At 49.9% G+C, this 27,333-nt stretch overlaps 1 protein-coding gene across 1 annotated transcript in view; it reads left to right on the forward strand.

Moving 5' to 3' along the window:
- LOC109320517 (excitatory amino acid transporter 1-like) overlaps nt 1-27,333 on the forward strand; it is a 152,186-nt gene that overhangs the window by 55,878 nt on the left and 68,975 nt on the right. The window contains exon 2 of the mRNA XM_019550658.1: nt 7,241-7,424. The gene's annotated coding sequence lies outside the window, so the exon portion shown is untranslated. The remainder of the gene's footprint in view (nt 1-7,240; nt 7,425-27,333) is intronic.

The raw sequence follows: 27,333 nt of genomic DNA on the forward strand, positions 1-27,333 counted from the left end.
AAACAGGATCCACTAGGGGTCTGGGGACCCATGGGGTCCAGGGAAGTCCATCAGGACCGTGTCCAACCAAATGTGAAAGCAGCCTGCCTATATTACATTTACATCAAGAGATGGCAGGCAAGAAAAGAGGGTGCCCATTAAGCTGAATTGGCATGGTTGAGGGGCCTTAGGAGATCACGGCCATCCTTGGAGACCCCATCCCATGACAAGTGGACAAGATATGTCATAAGGATTCCTGTGCTTCCAAGTGACCAATGGTCATTGCTCTAGAGGTGGGCAAAAGAAGCGATTCAAGGACATCTTGAAGGCCAATCAGAAGAAATGAAATATTAATGTCAACACCTGGGAGATGCAAGCACTGAATTGTCTCTAATGGTGCCATGATGTATGACAAGGCATCAGTCATTTTGACCAAACTCACCTCACTATGGAGCTGGATAGATGAGATGGACAAAGGGAAAGAGCTGTGATCAGACATTATCTACTCCTTCCTCCTGGTTCTGTTTGTCATATCTGTAATTAAACATGTGGATCTCAGATCAGCCTCCTCAAACATCTGTGAACCACTGATGACTTTTCTATTTACTTGAAAACTGTTATCCTATTCTGAGGGACTGCCAATGATGGCATTGCCTGTTACCTAACCTTAGTGTTAGAATTTAGGTGGTGGCACCGAAGTAATGAAAACGCTTGGACAAGAATAGTCTGTTCTCTGAAGAGAGCATTTATTGAGAACATCAATCCACAATTTTAAGCATAAGATAAAGAGACAACATAAAACTTAGCCTAAGAAAAGGCACAACAGAAATTTTGCATAAGTAGTCCTGAGGACACAGGAGTCCTGCATAGTCCTGAGGATAGGGTGTCTCCCTGCAGGCAGGCATTCAGAAGGTTTTCTGAGGTCCGCAGTTCTTCAGGTGTGGACGGCAGTTTCAAAGTTATTTCTGCTTGCGTTTTTTATGGGTGAGCTGTCCTCCCTTGGTTGCCTTGACAATGGCACATCTTTCATGTCCATTGCTCCTCTCATGTGTTCCACATCCTTTGCCCCTTTCAGGATGTTTGACTGTTGGTTCCCAGTTTTCATAGGGCTCACTTTGAAATGTAGCATCCTGCTTCCTTAGGTCATACAGGTTATCTATTCAATATCCTCTTCCTACAGAATTAATTAAGGGGCCAGAAACTGTTATGACTGTGCCAAGTGTTTGCCAACAGGCACTTGGAATAAACTTTGCAGTTGATGAAGTCCCAGCCATGGTGTGCAGGCGAAAGGATGGCAATGGGTGTGCTATCATTGGCCCTAATGCACTTTAGGAACAGAGGCTGGTAAAACGGTCCACAGCTTCTTGTGGGTTGGTCATGTGTATCTGTAGCAAGTGCTGGACCCCAGGGGTGGTCGTGATGCCCCCGGTAGCCATGCAGCTCCTGCTCTCCTTTGGTTCTAGGCTACCCTCCCTCTTCCTTCACCTGCTGCACCTTTGTTGGCATTATGAGAACGTGAAAAGGGAGGCTGCCCAACGGTGCTAGTGCAAGCCCTAGTCTGATTGCCAGCAGACCCTTCTCATATCCCATTGATCCCAATTCTGCACTTGTTTTAGGTGGGCCCTCCTAATCTGCCTGTGCCTCCAAAACATCTGATACCTAATGGACCATTCATGGTCTCCCTTATATCCACACCCATGCCTCACAGATATTGCTGTTCAATCACCCTCCCTTGCTGGGGCTTCAACCTTCATGGCATCCTCCCCTTTCCTCTTTCTGGGCCCTCGAGCCCAGGCCTACTGTACTGGACCTGGCTTCTGGGTTCCAGTCTTTGTCTCCCCCACTTTGGTTCTGGGTGCTTGGCCCTGGTGTCTTCTTCTCGGGCACTGACCCCCCTGGACCTGTTACCACCCTGCTTGTGCACTACTGGTATCTCCTCCACTCCTGATAGACCCAATCAGTCTGCTGATATATACTATAACAAAGGAATAAGACACCTGGCTATAACCAAAACTCCATATTTGGTCTGGACATAACTCATCAGTTACCTGGCAGAACCCCAAAGTCCACTCTACCCTGAATCCTACTCCCCTGCAAGCCAGCAGTGTCCTACTTGCATTTTCCCAGGGCAGCCCAAGTATCAGCCAGGAACTCTTCTGCAGGAACTCTTTCCTCCACAGCCTTCAGGGCCAGGATACCCATCCTGACTCAGATCCTGGGCTTATGTGCTCCCTAAACCCTACCTCCTTCTGGTCAGGTGACTTCCCCAGCCACCCACAAGAGTCCTCTTTCTGAGCTTGATCAGGGGTTAGTTGCAGGAGGAAAAGCAGGTTGCCTTTCCTTCTGCAGCTAATCCCTGCTCAGCTGCCTGGGCTCCGTCTGCTGCAGTTTCTCACTTAAAATAACAGGAACTCTAAGCTCCCTGTTACAGTATGATCTATGGTGCCATGATCCCCTTGATCAACAGGGACACCTCCTACATGTGATCACATGCTATGAATGTACCAACATCAAACTGGTTTACCATGGACGTACCAGTTAAACTGGTGTAACTGTTGGAGATAGTGAGCTTGGACTTATATTCCAGTTGTTAGCCTCTCAAAGCAGGCACCACCTCTGGGGTGATCTGTGTGAAGGTGGGCTGTGACATGCAGAAGTTCACCTACTCCTGTTCGTCATCCCAGATGGCCACAGCGATCTGGTCCCACTGGTCAACATTGGACTGGTGTTGTCTCCCTGACCCAGAAGTGCTGTAAGCTTTCATTGCTTGCTTCCCTGGCCCAGAAACACCACTCCACAGTTTGGAGACACTCCCACATTGGTCTGGGCACACTGCATTGTATGGCAGCCAGCAGTTCTTCACGGTAAATGACACTGGTGGCAAGGGACAGTTGGACATAGCCACAACCGTATCTTCCATGGAATCCAGCAACTGCATGGTCGTTTCCACTGTGAAATGTCCATCCTTGATCATTTTGCAGCTTAGAGAGGTTTACAGTCAGAAAACAGAATAACTTAAAAATAAGAGAGTGACAGAGGACCAAAACAACTTTAAAAGGAACTAGAACAGGGGCGGGCAATTATTTTGGGCCGAAGGCTGCTTAGCAAGTTTTAGCAAGCTGTCGAGGGCTGCATGGGTAACCCCACCCCTTGACAGGTGCCCCGCCCCCTCATTGCCATCTTAGTACTGGAAGTCCCGCCCCTGACCTCTGACCCTTGCCACCGTAAGTCCTTCCCCTTGCCCCTGGAATTACTCCTTCAGAGAAGAGGGTTTTTGCCATCTTAGAACTGGGAAAAAAACAAATTATGTACTAAAAATCAAATACCCACAATATTATATTTTAATTCAATTAAAATATATATTTTTGTCCTGATACCTGTGTGTTTGTGCTTTATATGTAGAAGTGATTGCATAATAGCTCAAAATGTAGTCTTACTCTTGTATAGTGTGTGCAGTGGTATTGGGTATGGGTGGGTGGATGTGGGGTTTGTGGGGAGCTGTGTATATGTGTGTGTGGTATTTGTGGGATGTGTGATTGTGTCTGGAGGAGGGTGTGGCTGTGGGGTTTGCAGAAAGGGTTGCAAGGGGGGAGCCAGCCAGGCACTTGCTGCCCCAAGCCTTATGCCTGTGTTTGAGCTCTGGGGGCTGCCATGGAAGGGCCTGTCAGGCTTAGGGGACAGTGCAGGGGGCTCCTGGAGCCACTGGGGGTGGCATGAGTCAGTGGGGATATGGCACGGGATGTGGGAAGCCCAAGGAGCTGGTGCAGAACTTGCATTGCGCGCCTGAGGCTTGGGGTAGCAAATGCTTGGTTGCCACCCCCCAAGGGCAGCCCGAGGGTTGCCACCACCCTGGGGGGATGGCCAGCCTGACAGCAGCTTGCCTCCCAGCCCTGGGACAGCCAGAGGCTGCGCCAGGAGCCAGAGCAGAGCCGTGGCTGATTTCTGCTTTAGGAGCTCCTGCAGCTTCCAGGAGGCTGGGGGCCCCAGGAAAGCTCCTGGGGGCAGTGTGGGGGCCTACCTGAGGCTGCTGAAGGTGGCACATAGCCCAGGAAGTCCAGGGATGCGGTGCGGAAGTTGCATCCTGTGCCTGAGGCTTGGGATGGCAACAACCTGGCTTCCGCCCCCCATGGGCATCCCCCGTGGCTGCCACCACCCTGGGGAGAAGGCCCCCCCCCCCTGCCCTGCAGGAGCCTGGTGGCAGCTTGCTCCCCTAGCCCCAGGACAGGCAGGAGGCTTCACCAGGAGCCAGAGTGGAGCCATGGCTGCTTTTTTCCTCTCAAAGCTCCTACAGCCTCCCCAAGCTTCTTGTGCCCTGGACCAGGACCCTGCCAGGTCATGCCACCCCAAGCAGCCTCAGGAGGTGACCTGTGCTGCCCCTGGTGCTGGCCAGGAGCTTCCCCAGGGCCCCTGGGCTCCTCGTGGCCGCAGGAACTTCTGGAGCAGAAAAGTGGCCGCAGATCCACTTCCACTCCTGGTGCAGCCTCCATGCCCATCCTCGGGCCAGGGAGCGAGCTGCTGCTGGGTCCCTGTGGGGCAGGGAGGCCCACGCCTTCCCCCCCAGGGTGGCAGCACCCACCAGAGCCTCCTGTGGCTGGGGCAGCTGGGCTGTTGCTGCCCCGAGCCTCAGGCATGGGATGGAAGTTCCACGCTGCCTCCCCGGGCCATGTCCCAGCCGGGTCATGCCACCCCCAGCAGCCCCAGGCACCCCCCCGTGCTGCCCCCCGTCCTGTTGGGAGCCAGCAACAGCCAGGCAGTGCACCCAGTGCCAGCGGGGCCCAGAGCAGGATGGCAGGAGACCTGGGTGCAGCCACCTAGGCTCCATGGAGCTGGGCTGGTTTGCCCCAGCAGGGAGAGAGGGGAGCCACACTGCTCTGGGCCCCACCAGCGCTGGCTCCCGCACACCCCCTTGCTCCCAGCCCCTAGCCCTGTGGCCAGATGGGGACCAGCGTGCCTCCAACCGACTCTTACCTGAGCTTCCCACTCCCTCACAGGAGGGAACAGCCCCATGATCCCTCCTGCTTGGGGGGCTGGGGCAGGGCAGGCCCTGCTCCTCCAGGGGCCTGCTGTGGCTTCCCCTGGGTCCTACTGCCCCTGGCTCCTTTCACTTTTGACTGAAGCCAGAAGCAAATAAATATTAATCTTTAAAAAAATTTTAGGGGCCCTGCGGGCCAGACAGAATGGCCTGGTGGGACGAATGCAGCCTGCAGGCCGTATTTTGCCCACCCCTGAACTAGAACATCAGGATAAAACAGAGCACTGCCCCACCTCGTTCCTCCAAATGACATCTCATCCTAGTTTTGTTTGGCAAGTGCCTGTCCAGGTAAGTCCTTCCAGCACTTCTGAAAAATGTCCAGGGTCAGCATATGGCAAGCGTCAAGAAAGAGGGAGTTCCAGAGCTGGGGAACAGTTTCCAAGAACGACTTCCCATGTGTTTGCCAAGTAGACTTGGTGAACTGATATTATCTATAGGAGGTTGCTTTTGGCTCATATTAGGCATTGCAACAGGGCATAAGGGGAAAGGTGGTCCCTTCAGTACCTAGGGCCAATGCCAATACCATTTAGGGCCTTATAAATCAAAACTAGCACCTTGAATTTTGGCGAGAAAGCTACTGGGAGCCAATGTAGAGTGTGGAGCACTGGAGTTCTGTGATCCCGCTGACCCATCCACATTAGAAAATGGGCTGTCAAATTCTGTACCAGCTGTCGCTTCCATACAGCTTTTAAGGGCAGCCCTACATAGGAGGTATAAAGTGAAATTATTAGGTGGCAGGTTTAAAATGAATAAAAGGATTTTTTTTTTCACTCAGTGTACAATTTAACTTACTGCCACAGGATGTTATAGGAAGCTAATAATTTAACCAGGCTCAAGAGGGGATTGGATATAGTCATGCAGGATAAGTATACATGATAGCTGGGGTGCAAACTCCAAATTAGGGCTGCCTAGGCCTCTGAATATTGGAAGCTGCAGGGGAAAAGGAGCAGATCAGTTTGAACAGGCCCTACATAAATACTCTTTCCATTAGCATCTGTTCTCTGCTACTGTGAAGTACAGTATACTGGGCTAGATGGACCTGTCATCTGACACACTACAGCATTTTCATGTTCTTATACCAATATTAAGCATATTACTTATTCTTTGATGGATGGGTCATGTTTCCCACAGAAGTTCAAGTCCCGTCTAGGATGCTTTTTTATGTAACTCGTTTTGGCCATTCACAGCTTCCACAGCTGTCAGTGGGCACTGAACCCAACACAAGCCTCTGAACCACAGCCGCCTGGATTAATAAGAATTCCCTCAGCTGTCAGGTAGTAGCTGACATTTATCCAGAATGGGGCGAGCTTCTAGAAGCAGATATGCACTAAGACATGACACCGTAGCTTTGAAACAGGCAGGTGGGGGTAGGGGGGAGTTGGTGTCTTTGTGCATTCTTCTCTTCCTATCCCTTATCACAGGAGTGATGACTAGTTTGAAAATGCTTGTACTTGACACCTAAAATATGTTCTTGTGGTTTTGCGGTAATTTTGGTGTTTAACCTGGTTTCCATTAGAGAAGTACCTCTAGTCATCAGTATTTAATAAAGCAATACAGGAAGTCAATGGAAGCTGTACCCAGTTCCTTGAAGACTGAATTTGGCCCACAGCTAAAATGTATGGCTTGCTTATTTCTTCTGCGTGCTACATAAATAGAATCTGGCTGGTGACGTGACTGATGTGTACACAGGAGAAACCTGCATGTTTGGATAAAGTCCAAAAATGTGTATTTTCAGTTCTTCAAATGACGCTGTGCGGTCTTGATGTGTATTTAGCTCTCAAAGCTTCTGTTTACATAAAGAAGATTAGTAAAAGAAAAAAACCCTGGGCTCAGTATCTGGTAACCTTCTGGCTTTTGCATCTAAGTGGGTTTCTGAATGAAAGGCAATCTAGTTGAAAGCTACAGAAGGTAAGGGATATAGGACTGGAAGAGCAAGTGAAACCTTCTCTAGCACCATACATTGTTCACCATATTATCATCCTGTGCCCTTGACTGCTATTAACTCTTTTTTGCAGTTTGTATGAGGAGGGAGAAGTAGTCACACAAGCATTGTCAGTGTTAATTCCTGCCTGGAATATATGCAGCATCTTGGTGACAGGTGCCTTGAGTCCCCAGCTCTCCCACAATCATTTTCAGATCTTTCAGTCTCCTCCTCCCTGCTACCTCTATCCCGCCCCCCACTGTTATCTATCTTAAGAATAATACAGGCTTCCTTTCTCCTTTCAAAAGGCACTGCTGAGAGCTCTCCACTAAGCTGAACCTTCTTAAGAAGGATATTTTGCCTCCTGTTTGTGGTGGAGGAACAAAAGGAAAGAACAAAAGAACTCAGAGTAACCCCCACGAACACAGGCAGTTTTCAGAGTAAAGAGTCCTGCTGCCCTTCCAGCCTCTGGAGAACTGAAACCTGCTCCAGGTGAGTAGTTTTGTCTGTAAAAGCTGTGATGTCAACAATGCACGAATATGATTGCTGCTGGGTCCAAGCTGCTAAAGTGGGATGTAGGCATGCTATAATGGAGGATGGGGATTTTCCCAGGCTATTGTGTAAGGGAACTTTGAAAGGTAGCAGCAGTGATAGTTCTGCTTTAGAAAGGAGTCCTCCCATAGGAGGAAGTGCCTGGGAAAGAAGGCCGGCTCAGTGGTTACATTATTATAGCGTTATATAGTCTAGTGCTGGAACTAGAGGCTCTGTAGAGCCTCAGAAGAAGCAATTTCCATTATAGAGCATGAATCTCAGTGGGTACATATTTTTAGGACAGGGAATTCCCCTTCCTTTCTATCACTGCTCCTCTTTTATTACCCGCTTTGTGGTGGTGGAGTCTGTTATCTTTCTGCATCTTCCCACAGTCGTGGAGAGTTCCCTCCCTTCCTTCCCTTTTCCAGGGGAGACAGCATTCTTTCCCAGGCTGGATCCTGTGTATAGACCACCCCAGCATACATCCTTCTGTGTAAACCTTGAGTTCCCTGGTGGAGAGAAACTATTTCCTCTTGTCAACCATTACCTGCCTAATTTGTGCCTGTTCTCCTCTTCCCAGCTTCCAGTTTCCTGCTCTCCCTGCTCTTTCCTTTCCTCCACCCCCACTCCAGAACATGCTGCTCCTGATGTAAGACAGCATAGCAGTGTTTCCTTGGAGACAAAGGAAGGAGTTTTCTTAAATATGGTGATTATTCCCAAGATCTCTGGTTGATTTCCAGCTACAAAGAAGCACCAGCAGATGTTAACAGAAAGAAGGGACTGTTTTTTAGGGGGATAAGGTCGGCCCAGTGGAATCACTGGCCCATGGGACACTTTTTTAGAGCTGCCATTTTTGGTGGTAAATCATATGGGCTGTGCTACTTGGAAAGGGTACCCCTTTCCGTGGCAGAAGAATGATGACTTGCTAGGAACAATGATAAGACGGCTGGTCTGAATCTAGTGCTTGAGCTCACAAATTGGGTATTTTCCTGGATCCTTCCTTTGTGCCCGCTCCTTACTTTAAGGCTAGCTGTGTGATGGTAATACTCTAATCATTTTCATTGGTGATTATGCAGATTGTAGCAATATTTTAGCAAGTGCCTTACTGTGCTCTACATATATACAGACATGGAGCATGTGGTCCATCCCAGTCTCTCCTGTAATTAGTGCTTTGGAGGGAGTATGCTGGGGGAGACAAGATAGAGTGGTCATTCCCATCCAAAATTCACTTCAATTTTAATTTTCAAAACTCACTGGGACCTTTAAGAGAGAAAAAGGTCCCTATGACACTTCCTGTCCTATAAGGGGCTCAGAAATTGTGCTCATCCATGAACAAACACTGCATTTTAAATGGAAGTAGTTTACCTTTATAACATCTGTTTGTCATGTTATAGCTGTCTAACACAAGAGGACTATAAGAGAAAAAACACCATCATTATACTGCAATGAGGAGATATAAATAAGTCTATTCAATAATGAAAAGATGACATGAAACAGTCCTGTTCCCCTTCTGTGCAAAACCTAATGGATGGTGATTTTGAGGGCAGTCACTGAAGCATTCATGTAGATGATCGCAGCTTGTACCCAAAACTTTATTTTATTATATTGTTGTGTGTTAGTATTAAAGAAAAAAAGATGGTAGTGGAGAGGAATGAATTTGTTTAAGCTACTAAGGATCTGCTTTGTCAGCCACCTTGTTTCCATCAGGACTTCTCTAGGCCTTGGCCCTCTTTTTTCTCACATCTGTTTGTTTCCCTGGAATAGTTATTTCAATGTTAGCCACTCTCATGACTTCTGGTGTTGTTCTTGAAGTCCATGCTTTGGGAATGTGAAAAAAAACTTAACTCTTTCTTATATTATATGTTCTACTTATGCATCTACTAGCTACATGGATGGATGGATGTTGTAAGTATTCACAACTCTTGGTAGGGGCAATATCTTTATTAGACCAACTAAATAGTTGTGGAAAAAATCCTTTATTAGCAAGCTTTCTGACTCATGTGCCTTTCCTCATGCAAATGAGAATGAACAGATTGTAACATCTCCCAGATAGAAATGAAATTTCATATTGCACAGTAGAATAGAAAGGCATTATAGGTTCCCTTGGGTGGAAAAGTTCATTTTATGCAAATTAGGCTCAAATAAAAGTTGGAGCAGTCAGTTTACCGCCAACGTGTCTGATGGCAAGCAGGGTGTTGAAATTTTCCTCCTCCTTGGTAAGGTGTTTTCTATTGCACAGCAGAGAAGGTGATGGGATGTCTCCTGACTGAGGCAGTTCTGTTGTGTAGAGCTTGTTTAGATGTATGCTGGGAATATTAGGTAGTTATCCCAAAATGCCTCAGCAGGAGACAGAATGACTACAGAGCATGCACACCACCTGGAAACAGGGAGTGCAGAAGCAGCCTAAATAGGAATGAAAAATAGTTATTTGAATATAACCAAAACTCAGGCAGTGTTTGGTTTGGAAGTTAAGAAAAGGCTTGGGGACTCAAGCAGGGGAATCATCTTTAATCTAACAAATTCCCTAGAGAAGCTATTGTTTTTTGCTTTCTGAAATCAACCTCATGACTTGGCCATAATGACCCTGAGCTAAGAAAAGGGTTGTAATCTTTACAGCTAGAGGCCAGATGATGAGTAGGAATTTGGGCATCAGTACATGTTACAGATAAATTTCAGAGGCTTTGATTACTATCAGTCTCCCCACAGACCTGTCTAGTTCTCTCCATATTCCATGTATCTTTTCTGTCTTATGGTAGCGCCTACTGTCCCCAACCAGGGTCAAAGCCCATTGTTCCAGGTGCTGAACAAGTACAGCATAAGAAGGAGTCTTAGCCTTGAAGAGGCTAAAATTAAGACACGACTAATGAAGGAAGGCCTGGTTCTCCCCCCTGTTACAAGTCTGAGACTAAATTAAGAGGCTAATTTTTATTATGCAACTTGCCCATTCAGGAAGCTGCAACCACAGCTTTGAAATGAGTCTAGATCTCCCGAGTAACAGCCTGGAGTCTTAATCTTCACTTACGAGCACAGGTCCTAGCACGTTACATTACATCACATCCTCAAGATTTTGCTCATGAGGTGTTAAGATGGAATTTCAAGTTACTGTTTTGGTTTATGCAAGTCTCCTTGGCTCTTTCCCCTGTGGAATTGAATACTGTACTCTAAGCAGGTAACCATGAACATTGTGCACCACACCTAATGGAAAAACTAAGCATGTATTTAGCTTCTGTGGCCTGCATGCTCATACCTGAGAGCACCACCGTGAAGTATGGTGTACACACTTACTCCCATTCTTCATGCCAAATCCTGAAAATGAGGTAACATGGTCTCTTCAGGGTAGTACTGAATACATGCTAAATAAGGATGCTCACGACAGAGAGCCTAAGAGTAGTGCTGGGATGTATTCTCAGTGCCACTTGCAGGCCTCACTTCTAGTATTTGACACATCCAGAGGAATGAGTGAGTGATATTAGGTACTTGTGTCAGGGTGGGCCTAAAACAGTCATGGCATCCCCTGCCCTGCTTCAGCTCCTTCATATACCTCTCAGAATCTCACCTGCCACCCCTCGGGACCTGAGTTTATATCCCTCTGGGCACCCTTCCAGTCACATGGTTTCTCCACCATGTACAAAGGTTCCCTCTGAGCCCAATAATCCTCCTGCTTCTACTGCTCTGCTGTGTCTGGACCTTTGCCCTTTTTCCTACTGCAGTGGGAAACTTGCAGCCCAGTAGCCCCTTATCTTGGTTTTCTTCTGGCTGCTTACTCCAGATGACTAACTCAACTGTTCTTTCCTCCTTAAAGGGACAAAGGCAGAAGCCCGTTACAGTACTATTTTTTTTTATTTTTTTTTAAAGAAAAAGGTCCCTTTAACCTTATATACAAAGATGAGTTTCCTCATGTTAATATAAAATACTCAAAAAGATACAAGATGCTACAGATGCCATCTGGAGAGAATGATTCATTTTTAATATGCTCATGGAATGTGCTAGATTAGGCTCAGAGTAATTCAAATTTCTCAGGACAGAGCTGGGAAATGTATTGTCTGGCTGAAATAAGACAGCAGTTTACAAAGCAGATTACTTAATAGCCCTTTTCTCTTGCATCATATGCATTAGGCTTCCGGGTGAGGCACGTGCCCATTCAGAAACTTAGAATCATAGAAAATTAGTGTTGGAAGGGACCTCCGGAGGTCATCTAGTCCACCCCCTGCTAAAGCAGAACCATCCCCAATTAGATAATCCCAGCCAAAGCTTTGTCTGCCTGGGTCTTAAAACCCCCCAAGAACAGAGAGTCCACAACCTCTCTGGGTAACTTGTTCCAGTGCTTCACTACTTTGTGAGAGAGTTTTTCCCTTTAACCTAAACCTTCCCTTGCTGCAACTTCATAGATTTCATAGACTTTTAGGGTTGGAAGGGACCTTAGTAGATGGAGTCTGACCCCCTGCCCTGGGCAGGAAAGAGCGGTGGGGTCAGATGACCCCATCCAAGTGCTTGTCTAGTCTCCTCTTAAAAACCTCCAAGGTAGGGAAGAGCACCACCTCCCTTGGAAGCCCATTCCAGACTTTGGCAACCCTTACTGTAAAGAAACTTCCTAATGTCTAATCTAAATCTCTTCTGTCAGTTTATGGTCATTGTTCCTAATAACCCCAAGGGTTCCATGTCCAACTTTTCTAAGTAGTCTTTGTGTTTTAGTTCACTGAAGCATTTCCTGCTACGCAAAGCTAGTCCTCTGCCAGACTTCCTAGTCTTCTTGCACATCAGGATGATTCATTCCTGCACCCTCAGTAACGCGTCTTTAAAACATGACCACCTCTTCTGCACGCCTTTCTCCCTCAGACTGGCCTCCCAAGGGATCTTGCCCATAATTTCCCCGAATTCTGCTTTTCTGAATTCCCTGAATTCTGCTTTTCACAATCCAGGGTGGGAGACTCCCCTTCCTTCTTTCCTCAGCATCCTGAACTAAATCATCTAGTGGTTGCTGCTGCTCAAGTTGCCATCCACTACTAAATTCCCCACCAATTCTTCCCTGTTTGTGAACAGCAGGTCAAGACCATGGCTCCTTGTTGGCCTCTCCAACATTTGCACCAAGAAGTTGTCCCCAACCCTCTCCCAAAGCTTCCTGGACTGTCTGTGCACTGCTGTATTGCCCTCCCAGCAGATGTCAGGGGGACTGAAGTCCTCCATGAGAACCAGGGCCTGTGACTGGGAAACTTCCACTAGCCATTTGAAGAAAGCCTCATCCTCCAGGTCAGATGGTCTATAGCAGATCCTTACCATGATGTCACACTTGTTGCTGTCCTTGTGGCACAGTGGGCCTGCCTGCCTAGCCACAGTGCTAGGTTCCCCACTTGCCCTTGGGCATGCCTCCCACCTGACTCACCTGCCACATCTAGTTCTTATTAGTTATGATGTTAATTAAGCTGCCCATTTGTTGCCCCAATGCCAGGGGGCACAATCTGCAGCTCCAAACCTCCCCTACACTGCAGCCTGTGCCTCACAGATGGCATCCAGCTGTTAATCACACTAGCCCCATGCTGGGCTCCAGAATCCTCCTATCAGGACCCCCCTTTGATCCCTCCACTCAGGCGGCCTACTCCGCTATCATTCAGGCTGGTGAACTCCTTGTAGCTCTCTCTTCTTAGGCATGGTCCCCCTGAGCCCATCAGCCACACAGGCCCTGGCCTTACCTCCAAGGCCAGGCAGGACCCCAGGCACTCTGCTCTGGGCATCCCTCATGGTGGGCCCCTGAGGCTTTTGACCATTCTGGTCCTGGCCCTAGCATTGGCCAGCTGAGGGGGTACTCTCCCTTCAGCTTCTCACTAGCCCCACACTCTCTCTCAGGTCCACCTTCCTGGATGTGGGAGCTCAGGTGCCTCACACCATGACTTGTGCTCCAGGGTCTCACAGGGGACTCTCACGCCCCCCCTGGAGCAGCAGGTCATTGTGCTACTTAAGCTCTTACTTTTGATGCACACTCAGCCTCCCAGAAGTGGAGGACTTACCAGAGTCAAGACTCACCCCTCTCTCTCTTGGTCTGAGCCCCCTTTACTTGACCTCTGGCCCAAACTTCAGCCTTAGGCAGCCAAAGACCTACCTGGGCCTACTTCCCTCACACAGGGCTCCACATCACCCCCTCATCTGGGGCTCTAGATCTCTGCCCCCTTCCCTCAGGGCTACTCATCTCTGCTCCCTCTCCTCAGGCCACAGGGTTTTCCTCTCCAGCAGGCTCAGGTGGCCACCACCATGCCTGGCCCCAGCTTTCCCTCTTGGGGGTCTCTCAGGGTCTTGCACCCCACAGGGTACAGGTGGCCACAGCCATACCTGGCCCCAACTACCTCCAGTGTCACATAACCCACCCAAAGGTGAAGGCAAGGGTTAAGGCACCCCTACCCACCTTTCACCAGGGTGAGAACTGGCCTGGCATTTCCTGGGGGCTCCCACACCACTGAGAGCCCCACCTGGCCACCCACTCCCAGCAGGGTGCAGTTTTAGGTCATGCCCAGAACCAGGAGCCTCCTAACCATCCCCATAAGCTCCTGCCCTTACCTCCCAAATGCTACACAAAACCACAACATTACAACCTTCCCAGCTAGCAGGGAACTCAGCTCTTTATATAGGCAGCCAGAGATCTAAAATGGCTGCCTTAATCAAGCAGCTACTGGCTGCTTAGCTTTGGTCTTAAAGTGGCAGGCACCAGCAGTGCCCTGCCACACACCTTCCCCCTTTAAATGGTACCTAAGGGGTTTCCCCTGCTGCTCCTCCAAAGCAGGCTCCCACTGGAGCCTATGGGAGCCCCCAAGTGGTAAGCACCCTCAAAGGTGCTCCACCACACTCCCCCCTGACCTTAACCCAGAGATTTTCAACAGGCCTATGCCCAGTTCCATACTGGAGCTCTGAGCAATCATACAGCCCTTTTACATAAAACACAGCTCCTCCTCTTCTGCCCTGCTTGTCCTTCCGGAACAGTTCATACCCACCCATCACAGTTCTGCAGTCATGGAAGCTATCCTACCAAGTCTCTGTTATTCCAACTAGCATTTCTCCTGCTAGTTTCCCAGGCTCCATGCATTCATGTACAGATACCTGAGGTAACTAGATGTCTACTCTACTTTGTCAGGAAAAATGAGGCCTCCTCTGTTGCTCCCTCCCGCATGTGCTTCCTCCAGGTCACCCACTTCCCCAATTACCTGAGGGCACTGGTCTCCATCCCCTGATGAACCTAGTCTGAAGTCCTCCTCACTAGGTTTGCAAACCTGTCTGCAAAAAAGCTCTTCCTTCTCTTTGTCAGGTGGATTCTCTCTCTTCCTAGAAATCTTGCTTCTTGGAACAACTTCCATGGTCAAAGAAGCCAAAATGTTGCTGGAGACACCATCTGCGCAGTCATGCATTTATCTGCAGGATGCTTCTACCCCATAGTTAGGCCCTTCCCCTTAACCAGAAAAAAATCATGAAAACACCACCTGTGCCCCTGTGCCCTTCACCATTGCACCCAGAGCCCTGTAGTTACTTTTGATCTGCTCAGGGTCACCCCTGGCTGTATCACTGGTGCCCACGTGGATGAGCACCATGTGGTAATAGAAGGCTGGGTGAGTCTTGGTAATGCCTCTGTGACATCTCTATCTGGGCTCCACACAAGCAGCAGACTTTCCACATGTATATGAGTCCCTGAGCATTGTTCGTTGTGATTTCAGGGAGCCTTTTTTGGTGTTTATCGTGTTTTGTTTGGACCATGTCTAAATTCCTATTCCTGTTTCAAAGGGACATGACCAATCACTATGGACAGATTACGTTTGTAGTGGGAGAAAAAGCATACAGCCATTCAAGGGATTTCTTGCAGAAGAGAACTGGCTGTTCCGCAACAAAGTTAGATGGATTCCTACTAGGAAAATCTCCCTCTTCCTGTGCTAACTTGAATGTCTGCATGTTTCATTAGGGTGTTGAGGACACCTAATACCCCACAATCTCCTGTTCTCCCTCCTTGCCTCCTCTAAGGGAGAGGGAGGGAGAAGCCTGGCTCCCTGTTGGTTCATCTGTGGGTGCACTGTCAGGAAGCCCCGTGAGGACTCCGTGTTGGAAAACTCCACCCCTCAGCCACAATGCGCTGATTCGTGGGAGAGCAGTTGTTCTGCAGGGGAAGCCTGCTGGAGTCCCAGGAGAGTTGCTGCCACAGAGAATGGCCCCCCACCCCTGTGCTCCTCCAATTCAACCGTGCTACTCCTGCTATCTGCCGGCAGCAGTAAACAAAAAGAAATAGCAACTTAGACTTCATGCTCCAAACTGAGAAGCTGTGGTCTAGTGGCCTTCACCCTGATTTTGTTTACAACAGTGTGTATCTCATTTCCAAAATCATTTAATATAGGGAGTATTTCCATTATATGGAGCAAATGACCAGAGGAGCTGAAAACATCCAGCACTGACTAGTCAAAAAGCACATGTCATATACTCTCCTGCACATTAGATAAGCTTTGAAGAAAGCAAATGCATTTTAAAGGGATCTGCAAGCATCCTGCCACTCAAGCTGTATCTTTTTGGCAACTCTTTCACCAAATGACCCCAGATTTGTACCACAAAGCTCATTCTTGCTACTACTGTAAGACGCCAGTTTCAAGACAGTTTCCCCATGCATAGAGATTTTGCCGCTCTTATGTCTTGTTTTCACAGTAAAAGTGCTGTATTTTTCTCTCTGGCTGACTAATATGCACGAGCCATTCTAAGAAAAGAACACTGATCGGATTGTTTTGGCTTCACTCTGAGGCATGCCAGTGTCAGGGCTATACCTCCATGAGGGTTCACCTTAATAAGTTTACCTCATGATAAAGTCCAAGGGCATTGTCTTCACTGTGTTTTGCCCTTTGGGATTGCTTACACATATTAGTTTCCCTAAGTTAAAAAATAGTTTTTAGCCATGAAGATAAACCTTTAAACAAAAAGACCTCCTATTTGATGTAACTATGGAAGTTTCTACCAGTGTTAAGTCCTTAAAACTGCCAGCACAAAACTTCTGAGCCTCAGCAGCAGTGCTACCCATAGAAATGGGGAGCCCTGGGAAAAGTTTCTACCTGATGCCAACATACCTCTTTGCAGCTACTGAACTTAGGGTCATGGCTCCCTTAAGGTCATATCTATACTGCTCAGGACATTAGTGAATACCAGGCTAAAATGTGCCATGCTTATTCCATGCATGCTACCTGCTGAACCAGAGGCAGTATAGCTGGCTTAGTACAGCAGAAGGTGCATGTCAATAAGCTGTTCCATTTTGGAGAATTCATTGGTACACCTAAGTGCTGTACTAAGATGACCAAACTACTTCTAGTTCAGGAGCTAGTTCATGTGGGGTAGTCCTACCATATCTCATTATGAACCTCCTAGTACAATACTGCAGGAGAATAAACATGTATTTCATTATATTTCTGCATTTTAAGCACGATAAAATAGAGGCCCATCGTAGATTTAATGTAAAAGAAAAAATAGCTTCTTGTAAAACCATTAAAAAAACCAAAAAACAGTCAAGACCTCTAGAATACCCAGTCCTAGGAGAAAATTCCTGGTTGTCCTCCAGGTGAGCAGCCCAACAGCAAGTAGTGAAATGTACACTAGAAACTCACAAAACACTCTTGGTCTCCTGGCCCTGAAGACAGAGAGCTGTGCAAGGAATCATACTTTCCAGGCTTAGTGCTGAAGATGATGATTCCTCAAATGGCTCTCCGGCTCTAGAGACTGCCAAGGACAGCCAAGCACTACCCTTTCCTCCCTGCCAGAACTGGTAGACTGAAGGCCCTGCACCCCACCACTAGAACTGGGAAACTGGGGGCAGAGAGACGTGCAGGCATTCCAAGTCTGCAGTCCTGGGGCTGGCTGAGCACACTGGAGAGTGCTCATTGGCTATCCACCCTGCCGTCTGCCCACTCCTTCTGGTGTGGCAGCGGGGAGGGAATGCCAGAGAACTGAGCAGCTACCTATCATGCTCTGTAGCCATCATTTTGAAATGCTTCCAAACATAGGCTGATCCAGGTTTTTAAAAAGGGGTGGGCATGGCAGGTAGAACCAGGACCACCATGGTAGGGATGCATGTGAGGTATAGCTGGACCCCTAGGCCTATAGTGGACACCCAATGGCAGTTGGGCAGGGAGTAGGCATAGGAAGGGGAACTTCCTGTCGCTGATGTTGTCCCTGGCTGAATATGGCATCCTTGCAGCTGCTCTCCACAGCTGGAGCCTCCAGGTCAGTGTGGGGAACCTGTGAGAGAGAGCTGAGTAAAGAGCAGCAGCCTATCCACTGCTGCTGTCCCTGGCCATGCCCAGAACCCCTTGCAGCTGCTCCTCATAGCCCTTGGCTTGGGTTTGCCTCCACACCCAAGTCATCTGGGGATGGTGGTAGTGGCAGATCTCATCCTCCCTGCACCTGATTCTGGGAGCTCCAGCTCTAGGCAGTCACTGAGTGGGATACTGGGCTCAGCTGGGAACAGAAGTGGCAGGCAGGTCTGTCCCCACTGTCCTGGGATGGAGCTCATGGAGTGCCAGGCTCAGCCAGAGGTAGTGGTAGTGGAGACAGCAGCAGGCAGATCCCTGTTTCCTGCCTGAAGTGTTTGAAGTACCTCAAATACCAGATAGCCTCAGAGTGCACTAGGCATCCTCCCCACAATTTATGTAGCTAGATAGGCAATCTAGTGACTTCTTAATTATTACTCCTGCAATGAAAATGTGGGTGCTAGACAACAGTTGAGGTCAAATTCCATCAGATAATATCCGATTGGTGCAGATCAGTGCAAGCCACAAATATGTGCAAAAAAGGGGAAGAAAAAGAAAATTTTACTGACCATTCCTTCTTTTCTAACAGCTGTCTTTTGAAACTTAATAACAAAATGGTCTTGTAACTATTCCCTATGCCCCAATAAAACACAGGTGTTTTCAAGACAATAGTAATTAAGCATAAAACATTGAGAAAGAGAATGTTGGTTCCTGTTGAACAGACAAGGGGTTGATGTTTTTTGCTGCTGCCAAGGCAACAGACAGAGGCCCTGCACTGCCCTTGCCCCAAAACTTATTCTGCTGTGGGTGCCCCAGCCTGAAGAGCCTGAATCTTGCAGAGCACTTGCATAAAGACTATCAATTCTATGAAAGAATCTAGGATTCTCCCGTCCATTTTGTCCCATTCCCAGGTCTTCTGTTTCTCACCCCTCTCCATTCACGCACTGGGAGGAGAGCTTCCAAGAGTCTGCCTGACAAAAGATAAATTACAAGTTATCCCTTCTTCCTTCCTTTTTTTTTGTCTTTGTGACAAGGTATTTTTAGCAGAATTCACAGATTCACTGGAATCTGACAGGCTGCACTGTGAGCACTTTTGCTTTGGCCTCGAATTTGTGACTTCTGGGCTGTCAACTGTGCACTGTAGCACTTGTGGCGGGCCAGTAGGGGGCACTTCTGCACTGAGCCACTCACCTCACTGTACCTGAACACCTACCAAGCTCCAAGTGCCTCCCCAGGGCACCTCACATCCGGCAGACCCCCTTCCCAGAGCATACCTGCAAGCCTGGGGGTACTGTAGCCACCACCCAGGGGATCTGGTCCCTGGAGCACCCCTGGGGTACACAGGCCTAGTAGACCTAGGCGGTGCTTAATCCTCTGCGAAAACTTGGGGTGCTTCCTTTAGACTGAAGCGCCAAAAAGTAGCCTCCCTTAGTCAGCCGGACCAAGCGGGCACCAAGGCATAACCCAGTCCCCCTCCCAGCCAGTCTGTCATGCTATGAACAGTGGAGAATTTTATTGGTTAAAGAGGGAAGACTTGGGGAAGAGTACAGGTTAAAGACAAATCAAAGAACAACCATAGAGCAAAAAGTGTGGCTAAGTAGCCACTGAGCATGCATCTATATCACCATAAACTATATATCTAGGTAGGTTTCAGCTAAGTTACCCACAAGTATCATCCAGAGGCTAAAGATTAGGCTTTCCCCTGGAGGCAAGCAGTTCATGGAGTCAGTGAGTTTCCAGAGAGATCCCCATCTCTCTGCCTGGTTAGTTACTCACATGTTCCACAAAAATGGCTCCTTCCTTCCTCCAGGGAGAAGGGGCTCTTAAATACACTTTCCTGACCACACCCTCCAGGTCCACTCAGGGCCGGTGTTGCTTGTGGCTAACCAGCCAATTAAAAAAGTATCACCGGTCTACTCAGAGATTGACATGTCTGGGGCCTCTACCCCTCTGCCATGAGGTCAGGTCACTAGGCCAGCTGGTTGCTTAGCAACTGGAGTGATAGACAGGTAATAAGCCTGATAGCAGTTTGATGAGATACTGTGATGGCGCTCACCCCTGCCCCCCCGTCCAACACGGGGACAGTTGGAAAATACTCTGAGGGAGTGCTTAGCCCACAGAACGTCTCCTTTCCCAGTTATCGCAATACTGAATTCACTAGCTGATAGTTTCTAACTGATAATTGTGAAAGCTGCTAATCAATATTACTGTCACTGTCTTGATGGGAATTTAACTTAAAAACTGATCAACAACAAGGACCTGAAACTAAACAAATGCAAAACTGAAATAAGACTGAGGGGATGAGGCACCTAGTTGGAGCAAAGGGTATAGTTATGTCTATATCCCATGACAACCGTCAAAGCATGTTTAGTTACACAGAAACTAATGGTATTAGAAGATTTGACTTCCAAAGGCCCAGGCAATTGGGTGCAAGAAATAAGACTACTATTAGGCCTAATAATAGAACCTGAGACACTGCTCCGTTCACCCTAACCCTCACCCTGCCCTGATCATGGCCTCAGCAGGGATGTGCCCCTAGCAGAGGTGCATCTGGGCCCAAACACATCTCTGCTGGGAAGAGGAGGCCCCCGCAGTCAGGTCCCTGGAGGCAGTGCCATCTCGGGGGAAGAGGCCATGGACTGGGGTAACTTGACTACTGATTACAGGAGCTAGTTAAAAATGTAAGTAAACCTTGTTTGTGATTAAAGGGACATCTGAAAGAAGGTCAGAAGATGCCAGTTTTGGCTAGTGCAGGTAAAGGGGAAAAAAGAATTAGCTTTCAGCATAAACAGGCCATGACATTTGGTGGGTCTTTTTTTAGAGCTCCATCTAAATCTACTGTATTAAGTTATCTGATCTATTTAATTTTGCGTATTTAATTTTGAAATTGAATATATTACGGTTATTTGTAGTCTGTTTTATGTGTTTGTATTTGCATATTGTGCAGCACAATTTGCACCATCATCAATATGTAGTTTTAAGTGAGGAAAAGGATAGTTGAATGGCTAATTAAGAGTCCTACTTGAGAGCTGCAGTGAGAATTAATGTATAAAATAACTGAAAGAATACGGTGCCATTTTTCAGTAATTGATGGGTAAGAAATAATAATATACAAAGAAAAACATTGCTGTAGAAGTATCAGAACAGAAAGTTGCATGTATCATTCATCTCAAACTTTGCATATAAAGTTCTGCTCCAAGTAGTAATTAAGCATGTTATGAATACAGTTATTAGACTGAGATACAAACTTTGTTGGATTTTGGGACCTGGCTAACAAGCCCTATCCACGTGCTTATTTGGGCTGGGTCCCTCTGTGATATACAGATGAATGCATTTTTTCAGTTTTATAGCATGGTCAAAATATTCTGTGCTGAAGTCAGCCATGTGGTATGTCTTACCCCAGGACGATTTAGATCAGACTGTAGAAGTGTCACTGTTGCTTTATAAGAACTATGAACTCTGAGAGACATAGACCCTGTGATATGTCTATTACTTCCACAGTGTTATAGGGAATACAGGTCTAAAACATGCCCTGCACAGCCCTCCCGTTCCACATGTACCAGTCCCAGAAATGGGGCGGTGAAGTCATTCTGAGAGCACCCCTTGCCACTGCTCTCAGGAGCTCTGCCTGTGATATTCCTGCGAGCAGTGGTGAGGTGTACTAAGGTGGTTTCACTATCCCATTCCCAGAAATGGGTCATGGAGAGGACATGCTTGAGAGCTGTAGTTCCAGGACTACTGCAGAAACAGGATAGTCCTGCTGGTGCCCCTCACAACAGCCCCCCAGCCCCTCCCCTCTCCTCCCCCACACACACATGCAGGCACAGACATACACATACATGTGTATGTGTGCCCCAAGCAGAGCCTAGTGCCGGTGCCACCACTAATCCCAGCCTGCAGCGGCAGCCTGCTGTTGTCCTGCACGCAGATCCGGGGGCACACGCCCCTTGGGAAGAGCCCGGCACAGCCCCCCAGCCCACAGCCCTCCTGGGGGGCACAAAGCAGCAAGAAGTGCCACCCCTCCCTCCAGCACCCACTGATGGTTCCCTCGTGGCTGCTCCCGGGGCCGCTGCAGCAGGGGCTAGGGTGAGTGTGAACAAGCAGTGCCACATCCCATGCCACCTGGTGCTCCGCTTGTTCCCACTCACCCCAGCCCCTGCTGCAGCGGCCCTGGGAGCAGCCGACACCAGCTGCCTGCACCACGGCATGGCGCAGCCCAGCAGCTGGGGTGAGTGGGGGCAGGCGGTATGGTGCTGGCTGCTCCAAGGGCTGCTGCAGCCAGGGCTGGAATGAGTGGGGCCCTGGGCCCATGGCCGTTTTCCTTCCCGCACAGACTTCCCTACTTGGGCGGGGGGGCACCTATGCTGATCACATAAGAGCAAATTTACCTCACATATAACGAATTATGGGTCTAAAAATGCTCATCGCACAAGAGTGAATTCGCATATATAGAACCCACATAAATTGTGGGAAACCTGTAATTTGCTTGACACGTACAGTCTTCATGCTAGGGCAGAATTCTGTTTGTCTTTGCTCATTTCAGTGGAAGTTTTTTAGACGTCTGCATAGCCATTTTTGGACCTCGCTCTGCTTTGGATGCATAGGCTTGAGTGTGGCAGGGCACTTGGAGTGCCTGCCACTTGAGAAGGCCAAGCAGCCTGTGAAGCCACTGGCAAGTGAGGGCCAGGGCTAATTCAGGGGTCAGCTGACCCAGGGAGCCAGCAAATGTAAGTCCAGACCCTGGGAGAAGCTGGTGGTAACATCTTGCAGCTTGCTGAGAGAACATCTCTTTAGCAGGGTGCCTGCAGCTCCAGAAAGCCAGCTTGGAGAGAACACCAAACATAGCTTGGAGGTTTGGGGAAGAACTGAGGGTAGGAGGAGGTTCCTAGGGACCCAGGAAGGGGTCTAGAGCCCAGTGAGAGGCTGAGTATGGGCCCAGTGAGGGTCCAGGATCCCCAGAAGGGGGCTCAAGTGAAAGAAAACATCAATGAGGATGCCATCTGCAAGGCATGGGGCATGGTGTAGGGCAGTAGTTCTCAAACGTTTTCACACAGGGACCTGTTAGCATAATTATCAGCTTGCCATGACCCACAACCCCCTGGCCACAATCCATACAGTCTCTCTCTCTCCCTTCCTCTGGCTGCTGCATCTGGCCCCCTTCCTCCCTCCCTCTCCAGCTCCTGAGGCTGCTCTCAAAACACTGCCTGTACCAGGAAACTATGCAATTCCCTGGGACCTCCCTGTGACCCATTACAATGTTTGTGACCCACTTTTGGGTCACAGCCCACAGGCTGAGAAACGCTGGTGTAGGGGGAGAACTGAGCCATGCAATTAGCCCATAAGGCAGAGACCACATGCACCAGGTGGTCATTTGGGGTGAGCAATTTAGGAAGCCTTAGGACAGCCTCCCTCATTAAAAAAATAACAAATGTCAAGGGGTGGTGGGTGACTAGAAGGGGTAATTGCCCAGAAAGTGAGGGCTTCAGGGGCTTCACAGCCACCCCTGGAAAGGCACCCTGGCACTGGCGACGGAGGGAGTGCACGTGGGTGCACGTGCACTCCCTGAGCATGGTGGTGCACCCCCTGCGAAAAGGTGCTGCCAACACTGCCAGGGGCGCCTGTGAGTGGTTGCCACTCACCACCCCTCCCCTTGCTGCTGACACCACTGGCGGTGTCTGCGGGCGGTCCATCATTGTCACTGGCCGCTGCCACCACTAGCAGCAGCACCTGCGGGTGGTCGCCAACTGCAAGTTGGCACTTGCCAACCCCGCTGCCACCAGCGCCATGGCTGCCTGCAGGAGCGCACCACTTGCTGCTGCCACACTCCCGCTACCACTAGTGTCACCGCCGCCTGCAGGAGCTCACTGTGCCCCCCCACAGCCTCCAGGAGTATGCGGCATTCATGCACCCTGCCATACTGAGCATATAGAGTGAGCATGCACAGCAGACCTATGCACTGCACATGTATGTGGCTATGTGTACATGCACCCATTTGCAGGTACCAGAAACAAAGATAGGGGGAAGGACCCTCCCATGTTTTAGCTCTAATAGCTAAGTAGTTAGAGCACTCACTGAGCAAGTGAGAAATCTAGATTTTAGCTCCCTCCCTTCTCCACACCTCCCCCGCCATTACACAGACGTGCATGAACTTACAGCTCTCTGACTTTCCTGCCTAGTGAGCTAACTACCACACCACAGACTAAGTATCACCCCAGCCATGGGTGGATCCAGGATTGCAGTGACAGGGATGTGGCTGCATGCCCTTCAAGGATGGGGCACATGCTCGGTAAAGAGAACTCATTGCACATGAGCTACTCAGCTGAGGGGGATGTGGCCCCAGCCCACCACTGTGATCCTAGATGCCAGCAAGCTCTCAGCAGCTCATGCTACACATGTGATATTTGAGCCCACTGGCACAGGGTCTGCTGGAGTCCCTGCTTTCAAGCAGCTTCCAGGGCCTGCTGCTCTTCATTCTTCCTTCCCTACTCTCCCACCTAATTCATCAGGAGGAGGAGATGGGAAGAGCAGTGGCAGTATGGTGCCTCCGGAGCTTTGTGAAAGCAGAGGTTTCATTGCTACTGGTTGCTCTGCCCCTTCACAGCCTGCTGCCCCCAGGGAGAGGAGGAGGAGAGGAGTGAGGGGAAGAGCAAAGAGAAGCAGGGACTCCAGGCAGAGTCTGTGCTGACCACTGGTGAGCTCACAGAGCTCGCTGCACATATGAAAAGCCCAGCACAAGCTGTTACATGGGTGAGCTGTGAAAGCTCACTATATATGTGGTAAAACTTTAGTTTTTGAAACTTTTTTTGTTATTTTTATTTATTATGATTAGGGACCTACAAATTCACAGGCCCTGGCTGCTGATTACACAACTGTAACAGAGCCGGGGCCCCTGATTTCATGACCGTATCATGGCCGAGGCCACCATTTTGAAAGCTGCACTGGGCAAGCAGTTTCAGCCAGGTGGCTCCTACCTCAGTGCATGAGGCTCTGGCTCTGGCTCTCAGCTGCCAGATCTGGAGCCGGAGCCCCAGCACTCTTCATGGGGCTGAGCCCTACTTGCTTGTGCTGGAGCAGCCCACGCCATGCTCCGACGGGTGCCCACAGCCCGGCCAGGTGCTGCTCTGTTCCTCCCTCCTCTAATTCCAGTATCCGGAGCTGGGCTCCCACGTGCCTCCTGCCAGTGGCACGGTGTGGTGCAGCAGGAGCACGAGGAGCTACTACTGAAGGTGACGGGTGCACAGGAGCATCTGGCTGGCTGCAGCCGCACTGGGAACAGCCCGCTGGAAGCTGGTCCTGCCCCTGCTACGCCACACCGCTCCAGGCGGGCAAATGAGCAGCTTCAATGAGGTGGCTCCTGCCACAGTGCCTGTGCTCCAGCTCCAGCTCCTGGCTGCTTTCCCTGGAGTTGGAGCCCTGTGTGCTGGGGCAGGAGCAAGAGCAGGAGCAGCTTCCAGCAGGCTGTTCCCAGGGCCCCCGGCCTCCTGCATCAGCTCCTCCTTTCACTCTTGCTGCACTGTGCCGTGCCACTCCTGGCAGGCATGTGGGGGTCTGGCTCTAGATCCTGGAACTGGAGGCAGGGGGGGCACAAAGCAGCACCTGACCAGGCTGCAGGCACCAGTGGGAGCACAGTCTGCTCTGGGGCAAACAAGCGAGGCTTAGCCCCATGCAGAGTGCTGTGGCTAGGGTTACCATATTTCAGGGTCCAAAAAGAGGATACCTGTGGAGCGGGGGAGCAGGGGGAATATGATGGGGGGGCAGTGACATGCTGGTGCCCTGCCCCTGCCCATTCTGTTGTCCCTCACTGACACGCCCCCCCGCCCCCAGCTGCTGCCCCTCACTCTGGACCCACTGATCCCAGCCCTGCTAGTACCCCTCACTCCCAACCTGCAGCCCCCTGGCACTGCCAGTGCCCTGCCCACCCAACCCACAGTCACCTGTCCCATCCCCTGTGCTCCTCACTCGCGATCCACTGCCCCCTCCACCTCTCCCAGCCCTGCCAATGCCTCTTACTCCCTACCTGCAGCCCCTTGCCCCCCAGCCTTGCTGCTCAAGCAGCTCTTGCATTGTGCACACACTGGCTGTCTCTCACACACACACTCCAGCTTCTGGAGATGGGCAGTCTGCCTTTTTAAAAATCTTTCCTCCCTGCCCCCTGCCCTTCTCGGAGACAAACTTTTTACCATGAAAAAGGGGGGGAAGCGGCTGCGTTCAAAAAACTTTTTGCCAGCTCTTTGCTGGCTATTTCATGTGAGACTGCCAGTTCCATGAAATCGTGTATTTGGTAGGTCCCTAATTATGATTCTTTAGCGTCACAGGGGACACCACAACATAGCAGGCTATGAACAGCCAAGCCATGCCCACTTTTTCATTGAGCCAGAACTTTCTGGATAAAGCACAACTTCTAGAAATCATTATCAGCATTGTTGCTGTTATCATTATACTAGCCAATTGCCCGTCAAGAATGATGGGCCTGGGGGGGAGCGGGTGGGGATGGACATCCCCCCCCACCCCAGGCCCTGTCCCCCTTCCCTCTGGCTGCTTGGGGTCTGAGCCTGCCCCTCCCCCCGTCCCGCAGCGGCAGGGAGGAGCGGGCCTGGGCCTGATGCGGGGGGGACTGAGCCCAAGGGGTGGGGAGAAGCCGGGCCACCATGGCCTGGGGGGGCCAGGAGGAGCGGGCTGGGAGTGGGGGTGGGGAAGGAGTGGGCCAGGGCCTGAGGGAGGGAGGATGCCTGCTCCTTCCCTCCCCCAGCTGCTGCTGTGACTGCGTTGGGTCAGGCCCGCTATTCTTCCCCCATCTTGACACGGTGGGCCGGCTTTTCCCTCGCTCGGGCTCCCTCCTCCTCCTGCGTTGGGCCCGGGCCCACGCCCCCCTCCCCACCGTGTTGGGCCTAGGCCCACTCCCCTCCCCCGCGTTACCCGTGTTAGCCTTGCCCCCCCCCGCTCCGTCCCCTGCATCCCCACCATCGCGGTGGCAGGCTGCCTTCTGTCAGAATGCTTCTTTGCGCTCTGATTGGCTGTTTGTAACGCAATGCATTGTCAGCAGGACAAGGGAAGTGATTATTCCCCACTGTCCAGCACTGGTGAGGCCACATCTGGAGTGCTGTGTCCCGTTTTGCCCCTCCCACCCCCACTACAGAAAGGATGTGGGCAAGCTGGAGAGAATCATTCAGAGGGCAATGGAAATGGTTCAGGGACTGGGGCACATGCCTTACAAGTAGAGACTGAGGGAACTGGACTTATTTAGTCTGCAGAAGAGAGGACCAAAGTGGGGATTTGATAGCAGCCTTTTACTACCTTAAGGGTGGTTCCAGAGAGGATGGAGCTAGACCATTCTCAGTGGTGGCAGATGACCGTCAAAGAGAAATGGTCTCGAGTTGCAGCAAGGGAAGTTTAGGTTAGCAAAAGCTTTCTCAGTAGGAGGATGGTGAAGCACTGGAATGGGTTACTTAGAGGGGTGGTGGAACTGCCATCCTTGGAGGTTTTTAAGGCCTTGCTTGACAAAGTCCTGGGTGGAATGATGTAGTTAGGGATGGTCCTGTTTCGAGCAGGGGGTTGGGCTATTTGACTTTCTGAGGTCCCTTGCAACCATAATTTTCTTTGATTCTATAAAGAGCTATGTTGGT

Source organism: Crocodylus porosus, unplaced genomic scaffold (assembly GCF_001723895.1).
Source record: "Crocodylus porosus isolate Cpor-Errol unplaced genomic scaffold, CroPor_comp1, whole genome shotgun sequence".
In the NCBI taxonomy this organism is placed as follows: Eukaryota; Metazoa; Chordata; order Crocodylia; family Crocodylidae; genus Crocodylus; species Crocodylus porosus.